We start from the raw sequence: 7892 nt of genomic DNA on the forward strand, positions 1-7892 counted from the left end.
GATGGCTCTCCCAGCCTCTCCTGGCTCTGTCCCATTTCCCCTCAGGGGCATTTCCTGCAAGTTTAATACTGTTTTGGCATAACGTGTAGATCTGGATGATTCCAGACTGTGCTTGTAATTAATACTCCCCATTGTCTTTCTTTTCATGAACTTCAGCTTGAGTCATCAGATGGGCACATCCTTTTTCCTACCTGCTTGCTATCATTTTTACCACTTTATTATTTAAAAATACTTATGTATATGTGATTATGTCTGGCATATTACATAGGCATATAAATAAAAATTATTTTATCTTGTCAAACGTGTAATTGTGTTTTATTAAATTATGTAAATTTGTAAGAGTTCACAAAGCTCGCTGTTTAGTTTATATGCAGACTTTGAGGTTTCTTTTGTTACTGTTGTTCTTTGTTTAATAATTTGTCCTCTACCATTCTCCAGCTCCACTTTTCATTGTTCTCATTAATTCTCTGGCATTTGTAATTATTCTGGCCAACTTAGAGAGTCTAGGAATTTACATAGGCCAGAGAACTAGCATTTGCTGGTAGCCCTTATGGTCTGGCTGGGAATATCAAAGGCCACAAATGCTAGTCTAAGGAGGAAGCTGTTTAAGAATGGGTGTCACAGGAGAATGGGGACATTGTAAGCTGTGAGCAGGATACCATTTACTGTGGGGGTGAGGAGGAGACAGAGGAATCAGCAGGCTCTTCTAGGTCCTTTCTGGAATTGGCTGGCAGCAGTTTGGATGGCTATTTGCTCAGTTCCCAGGACTCCATCGGGAGTTCATTCTGAATGAACAGCATATTTTGTCAGAACAATTAGGTCTTTATTCCTAAAGTGTGCTTGGCAGGGAAAGAAAGCAGGAATCCCCTCAGGGGTCATTGTTCTAGGAGAAGTGGTTGACTGAAGTGAGTGAGAGAAGGGCTATAGAGTAAGGACAGTGGAGAGGATTTTGAAGCAACTAGAATAAGCTGAGTCTGTGGAAGCAACCCTACTTGGCAGCAGACTGCATTATAATAATTTTTTTCTTTTAAGATTTATTTATTTTTTAAATTAATTTTTCCCATTACCATTTATCCCCTTTATACTTCCCTGCCCCCCAGGTCACCACACTGTTGTTCATTTCCAAGAGTTATTTTTTCTTTTTGCTGGATCCCTCCACCCCTCTAACCCCCATCCCCATAGCTGTCATCTGCTCTCTATGAGTCTGTCTCCATTTTGCTTCTTAGTTCAGTTTGCTCATTGGATTCCACATATGAGCGAAATCATATGGTGTTTGTCTTTCTCTGACTGGCTTATTTCACTTAGCATAATGTTCTCCAGGTCCATTCATGCTGTTGCAAAGGGCAAAATTTTCGTTTTTACAGCTGAGTAATATCCCATTGTGTAAATGTTCTGTAGTTGTTTTATCTCATAGTAATGTTTATCTTCTGCTCATCTGTCCCTATGGAGACAGGAGGTGTAGCTGGAGAGTAACAAAGCTAAAGCCAAAGGAAAGGGAGAGCTTGAACAATTTAAAGAACTGTGTGTATAACCGGAATGATGATTAGCAAGAATCAGTACCTTAAGCTTGTGTGAGCATGTGCACACACACATGGGGATGGGGATGGGGATGGGGGAGAGAAAGAAGAAACAATATAACCTTGCCCCATTTACAACACTCATATCCTCAGATATTAACTATATTTTGAGGTCTTCAAGAGCAGGAGTCATGAACTTTTCTTTCTGTTGTGTCCCAGTGTTTCCCAGCGCAGAGCTGCAGTCTTGGACAATAATACAGCATATTGATCTTTTGGGTATCAAAAAAAAGTGTGTTCTTGGCTTCCTGGCAATATGCACTGTGCTAAATGACTTGCATCCCCAGGAGCTCAAAAGTTCCCTACCTCACCTCTAACATTCTTCCTCCACACATTTTTCTAAAAATTTAAAATTAATTTTAGAGAGAGAGAGGGGAGCTGGGGGAGGGAGAGAGAGAAACATTGACTTGCTGTTCCACCCATCCATGATTCACTGGTTGATTCTGGTATGTGCCCAGACTGGGGACCAAACCAACAACCTTGGCTTATGGGGTCGATGTTCTAACCAACTGACCTGCCTGGCCAGGGCCTTCCTCCACATATTTTAAGAGCTCTAACAGTCCAGTTCTACCAAATGTCTTTGACTAAGCATGAGATTTGTTGTTGCCAATAGTCAATACTATATTAAAACTCTATGGCCATTAGGCACTTTCTGAGAATATGGGGGAATCAACTGTAAACAAAAGATGTAAGGTGGAGAGTGGGGGTAGCTGGTTGGAGGTGATAGTAAGCAAGGACCAAAAGGAAAACTGCTCATTCTCATGGGTGAAGATGGTTCCAGCAGATCCAAGTGAATGAGTCACAGAAAAAGGAAGCCCAGGTGAATTCTACTTTTTCCAAGATGTATATCTACACAATTTCCTCCCTATTCAGAGAATTAGTAAGAAGTTGCCAGATTTTCTCAGGGACTCACAGCTGCTTGGAGATTGTATTAGTGATTCTCAAAGACAGGCAGGAAGGAATATCATAAGAAAATCTGGCATGAAGCTAATGATGGCAATATGCTAAATGGTAAGCAAGCTGCCTTTTCTATTTTAACCTTGTGTCCTGTGTGGGGAAGAAAGAAGCTTTCCTCTGTCTTTAAGGTTCTTTGGGCTATTCTGATAATCAAATATATGTGAGACAGATTAGTGAGAAAACATAGCCAAATTTAACACATACACATATATGGGAATGTCACATACATGAGAGAGTCAGGGAACCCCACATGCACAAAAGGTTGAGAGATAGAAAATGGGGTTGAGATATATTCTGAGCTAGGGATGAAGTAATGTGCCTTGGGGGCTTCAAAGGGTAATTGCAGAATGATAAAAAGAGCAGATGTTTGGTAAATAGAGGTTTGCCCTGCCATATAGGTGGGTCAACAAGAGATTGTCACTGATAATCTGTTTCTATGGGCAAGGCCCCTAATTCAAGTTCTTCTATGTAGTTAGAGGGAGGGGCAAAAGTTTCTCTTGAGACTGAAACTCAAATTACCTTAACTCAAAACAATCAGCATACTACAGAAACACATTTGGGGTGACTAGATCTGAACCCCCACAGCAGCAATAATCTTTGGGATAATCCCTTATTAGTGGCAGGAATTCTCTTGTTGATTCTTTTGGATCTTCTACATAGACTATATCATGTCATCTATGAACAAAGACAATTTTATTTCTTCCTAAACTGTATAACTTTTCTTTTCTTTTCTTGTCTTATTGCATTAGCTAAAACTCCCAGTATGATGTTAAAAGAGAATGGTGAGAGTGGATATCCTTACCTTGTACCTGATCTTAGTAGGAAAGCTTCAAGTTTCTCACATTATTGAAACTGGAAAAGCCTGTGTTCATGCTGCCTGTGATCTACCAGACTCAATAAGCAGAGACAGGGATTGAATTGAATCTTTATGGGTGCTTTATTCAGATGGTTAGTGATCTGAGACGATGGTGGCTTTGTGCCCTAACAGACCATCTTAAATTCCATTTTAAATGGATCCTTTTTATAAAAAGAAGAAAAATGTAGGTAAGGAGTTTGGAATTCAGGAGATAAGTTAATCAGATAAAAGCTGCAGCATTCTGTCATCTGTGTCCTGGATGGTGGTCTTTGTGCCCTGTGTGGTGGTCTTTATCTGTGTCCCAGGTATAATGACTCAGATACCATCTTGAATTGCTTGCAATCTTCCTGAGGCACAAAGCTGGAACTGCTATGGCCTGGAATCAAGGTAGGTCACACCTTCTGTTCCTGAAACAATAGCTTTATAAATACATTGGTTACTAAACTTATTAGCTATTACCTGAAACTAAAATTTTCCAACATTTGAGTCCCCCATCATTATGATGTTTTTTGTCTTTAAATTTTCTCTGTTAGGCTTTCTACTTCTAAAAGTAGAAACACAGGCTCATTAACCACTTGCAAATGTTTTAAGAATTACATAATATGAAAAGTGGAAGTTTTTTACAGTCTGTTCCTACAAACCCCAAATTGCCATTACCAGTTATTTGGTATGTCTCTCAAGATGGTATACTTTGTGAGTTTGAAGCAGATTGTATTTTTTAAGTTTTGTCTTGAAGATTTTCTTTATTTTTTAGAGAGAGGGATAAGGGAGGGAGAAAGAGAGAGAGAGAAACGACATTATGTAAGAGAAACATCAATTGATTGCTTCTCACATGCCCCCAACTGGGGACCTGGCCTGTAACCCAGGCATGTGCCCTGACCAGGAATCAAACTGGTAACCTTTCATTTTGCAGGCCAGCGCTCAACCCAGGAGCCACACCATCGAGGGTGCAGATTGTGTCTTAACACACAATATCTCTGAGCCCCCAAAAAATTGTACCAAAAATTGAGATTTCTTGGCAGTTTAGAGTATATGTACCAAGTTGTGTGTATATTTGTGTGTGTGTGTGTGAGAGAGAGAGAGAGAGAGAGAGAGAGAGAGAGAGAGAATAAATATGAAATCATCCCCGCTTTTTTTCTAGGAAATGCTCTTCTGTTCTTGATTTTTATCTTTCATAGGAAATTGTGTTATGAATTAGGAAGTCAGATCATTTTTTAAATGTGAATATGTTCAAATTTGCCAGTAATTCAGTCCCAGAATGTCCTTATCAGAATTATCCAAGAAATAATAAATAAAAATAAAGGACTGGTTATGAATTATGAGCTACATACGCACTCACCTGTTGGAAAGCTGTCAAGAACATGGTGACTTAGATATGGTTTCTGCCCAAGGATCTCTGTAGTTGTTATGAGTACATGAAGAAAAGGAGCCATGTCTTAGATGTGCGGGAAGGATATCCTGGAATGGTATCTTGAGAATTCCATTTGTAAATGAGTTTTTGGGAAAATGCTATTTAAACTTAGACTCCTTTATGGACATGAAACCATGTGCCTTGGTGGATGTACCACCCACCAAGCAATGTCAGCAATTGGTGCTGGCTAGTTGGAGATGTGTGTTGCTTGGAGAACACAATTGTAGAGGCTCAGTAGGTGACTAAGAACAGGTCCTGTGACACTGTAGATGACTTTGCTCAGTTTATGGTCCCACACCCCCATCCACACTTTTTCAGGACATTTGAGAGACTGTGTCTTGGTTCATCAATTAGTATTGCAATTTTGAGACACCCTAACTGGCCATCTCCAAGCAACTGTGGGATTTCCTGACTCAGGCATATGAGTGAAAGCTCAAAGTTGGATTTTCTAGAACAAGTGAGCTGCACCCAGTTCCTGGCTTTTCTGTAATCAAGCTACGAGGTAGAATTTAGCAATCATCAATGACTTATCTGGCTATTTGTTTAGTTTTTTGACATTAATTACAATCTAATAAAAATCATTCTGTCACAAGTAGTATATGTTCATTTAAAAAATAGAGATACTAAGAAAAATGAGTTATTGTAGAATTCTTCTACATAATTAATTAACATTTTTGTGTATTTTTTAAATTCTCATATAATAGCTTTAATAAGTATATATTTTATAGTTAAATGAGAAAGTTTTTCTTTCTTTTATTTCAACTTAAGGATAGCTATGATGTTTGTTTCTCTTTTTCTTTACAGAAATATTTTATTTGTATGTTTCAAAAACATTTGATCATGAATTATTTTTATTCAAACCTAATGGCAACATTGGAGATTTCAGACATCTTTATCCTTATCTTTTGGATAAAGACACTGAGAACTGTAAGATTTCTTTATGAAAGTATGAAAAAGAATTCTACTAACTATGGATTGAGAGGCAGATAATAAATTAGTTCACTCTGGTTGTTTAAATACACATTCTGTCAAATGGCATAGTTATATTTTTGAGAGAAGGTTATGTTCTAAAAAGAGTTTTTTATTGATCCACAGAACAAAGTCCTTGGACTTTGATTATTGTTGCTTTAGTTTGATCCTTAAATGGGCCATAATATTTGTAGCCACTAAATATCAAACCTGGTTGTTTCTGTATTTCCTCCTTGAGTGTTTTTAAGTCTTTTGTCTTTAGAGATACATTCAAATAAAGAGTCACACTGCTTAGACTGGAGTCATGTGGATGACTGGGTTAACAACCAACCTGGTCTGCTTCTGTCACATGTCTACAAACTACAGCTTTCAAGAAGAATGAGGTCAGTTGCAGAATATTTAATGTTTATGATATACTTAGTGAAAAAAGGTAAGCTACAGAATATTATCAATAATATAAAACCACTTTTATAAAAATATAAGATTATTATACTTACCTGGCAGGGGACATACCATGATCATGACAGTGGTTTTCCCAGGATGAGGCTTATCCATTGCACTCCAGATATGCTGCTGACCTCTCTGGTTTCCCCAAGTGTGGGAAACTCGACTGGATAATTTGTGGTAGTGGGGCACTGTGTTCGTGCTCTTCCCTGAAAAAACACACATCCATAAATATATATAAGATTAGATAGGTACACCCTGGCCAGGTAGCACAGTTGGTTAGATCATTGACCCAATACACCAAGGTTTCAGGTTCAGTCCCTGGTCAGGGCACATTCAGGAATCAACCAGTGAATGCATAAATAAATAGAACAACAAATTGGTGTTTCTCTCTCTCCCTCTCTCTCTCTCTTCCTCTCTCTAAAAGTCAATAAATTAAAAAATAATATATTATCCATAATGTTAAAAGATAATTATTATAATCCATAACTTTATACTGTTGATATTTTGTATTATACCATTCCCATATTTTTCTGAGAAGGTATATGTACCTAATGGTGTATGGACGAAGGCCATTCCCTTGGTACATTCCTGGCCTTGTCTGGGCAAAGGGTGCCACATTGGAAGAGCCGGGAATATCAGTTGTGAAATCTGGTACAAAGGGTTTGGGGTTGCAGTCACTGAAAAGGATTTCACTTCTACTTCCTTACTTGTTTTTTCATTTGAAGAAGAGAATCTCGAATGATAATCAGAGGTAACTTTATCAAGGGCCCTGGTAACTTTCTTAAGAGATCTCATCCTTGTTCTTATCCTCATTTTCAAAGCTGGCAATAACAAATGCATTGTAGTTTTAAAATTTTTTATTGAATTTATTGCAGTGACATTGGTTAATAAAATTACATAGACTTCAAGTGTACAATTCTATAACACACCATCTGTATATTGCATTGTGTATTCACCACCCAAAGTCAAGTCTCCTTCCCTTACAATTTATCTCTTCTTCCCCTTTTCTTCTGCCCCACTTCCCTTTCTCTCTGGTAATCATGGTAATCACCATACTGTTGTGTATGTCGATGAGATTTTGTTTTGTCTTAATTTTTGCTTAATCCCTTCACTTTGTTTTTCTCTCCATACTGACAGCACACCTCACATGGGCCCACCCACAGAGTGAGTTACTTTGGCAAGTCCAGGTCACAATGCTTTCAAGATGTCAGGATCAACTCTCTGAAACTTACTGCACAAATACACCTGTCAGCCTGTCCTTTTGATGGTTTTTCAAGATATCAGTGATTTTTATATTTTTCTTAAAGTATTAGCATCAATTTCTCAACAAAGCTCTCAACTGCTTCTTTTTAACTTAATCATGTTTTTTAATTAGCCTTGTGAAAAAGAAGACAATGGCAGTGATTTCATTTTTCTTTCTGCTGCCACCTCTCTGGTGTTGTAGATTGGGCGCTCTGGCCATCTCCAGGGAGGGAACCAAGGGTGCCACCTCAGGGGGCCAGCTCTCAGTGACAAGGAGCACAGCTAGCCTAGTCCGGCTAGAGTGGTTTACGTTTGATAAAGCCAAACATGAAAATTCCTGGAGCCTTGGAAAAGTGATGGTATTATCATAGATGCTATTCTTACAAGCATAACTTTGTGTCACATATTTTTCATTTTTGGTATTTCAGTGTTCTAA

General features: G+C 38.3%; 1 non-coding gene and 1 pseudogene across 1 annotated transcript; one reads left to right on the forward strand and one right to left on the reverse strand.

Annotated features, from left to right (window-relative positions):
• Positions 1-6256: 6256 nt before the first annotated feature.
• LOC150012926 (U1 spliceosomal RNA) lies at positions 6257-6423 on the forward strand. The gene has a single exon (XR_016511074.1). It is a non-coding gene; the product is annotated as a U1 spliceosomal RNA (small nuclear RNA).
• LOC150012927 (protein BTG3 pseudogene) lies at positions 6315-7676 on the reverse strand (annotated as a pseudogene).
• Positions 7677-7892: the final 216 nt, after the last annotated feature.

The sequence above is a fragment of the Furipterus horrens genome, unplaced genomic scaffold (assembly GCF_987537825.1).
Source record: "Furipterus horrens unplaced genomic scaffold, mFurHor1.1.pri manual_scaffold_4, whole genome shotgun sequence".
Classification (NCBI taxonomy): domain Eukaryota; kingdom Metazoa; phylum Chordata; class Mammalia; order Chiroptera; family Furipteridae; genus Furipterus; species Furipterus horrens.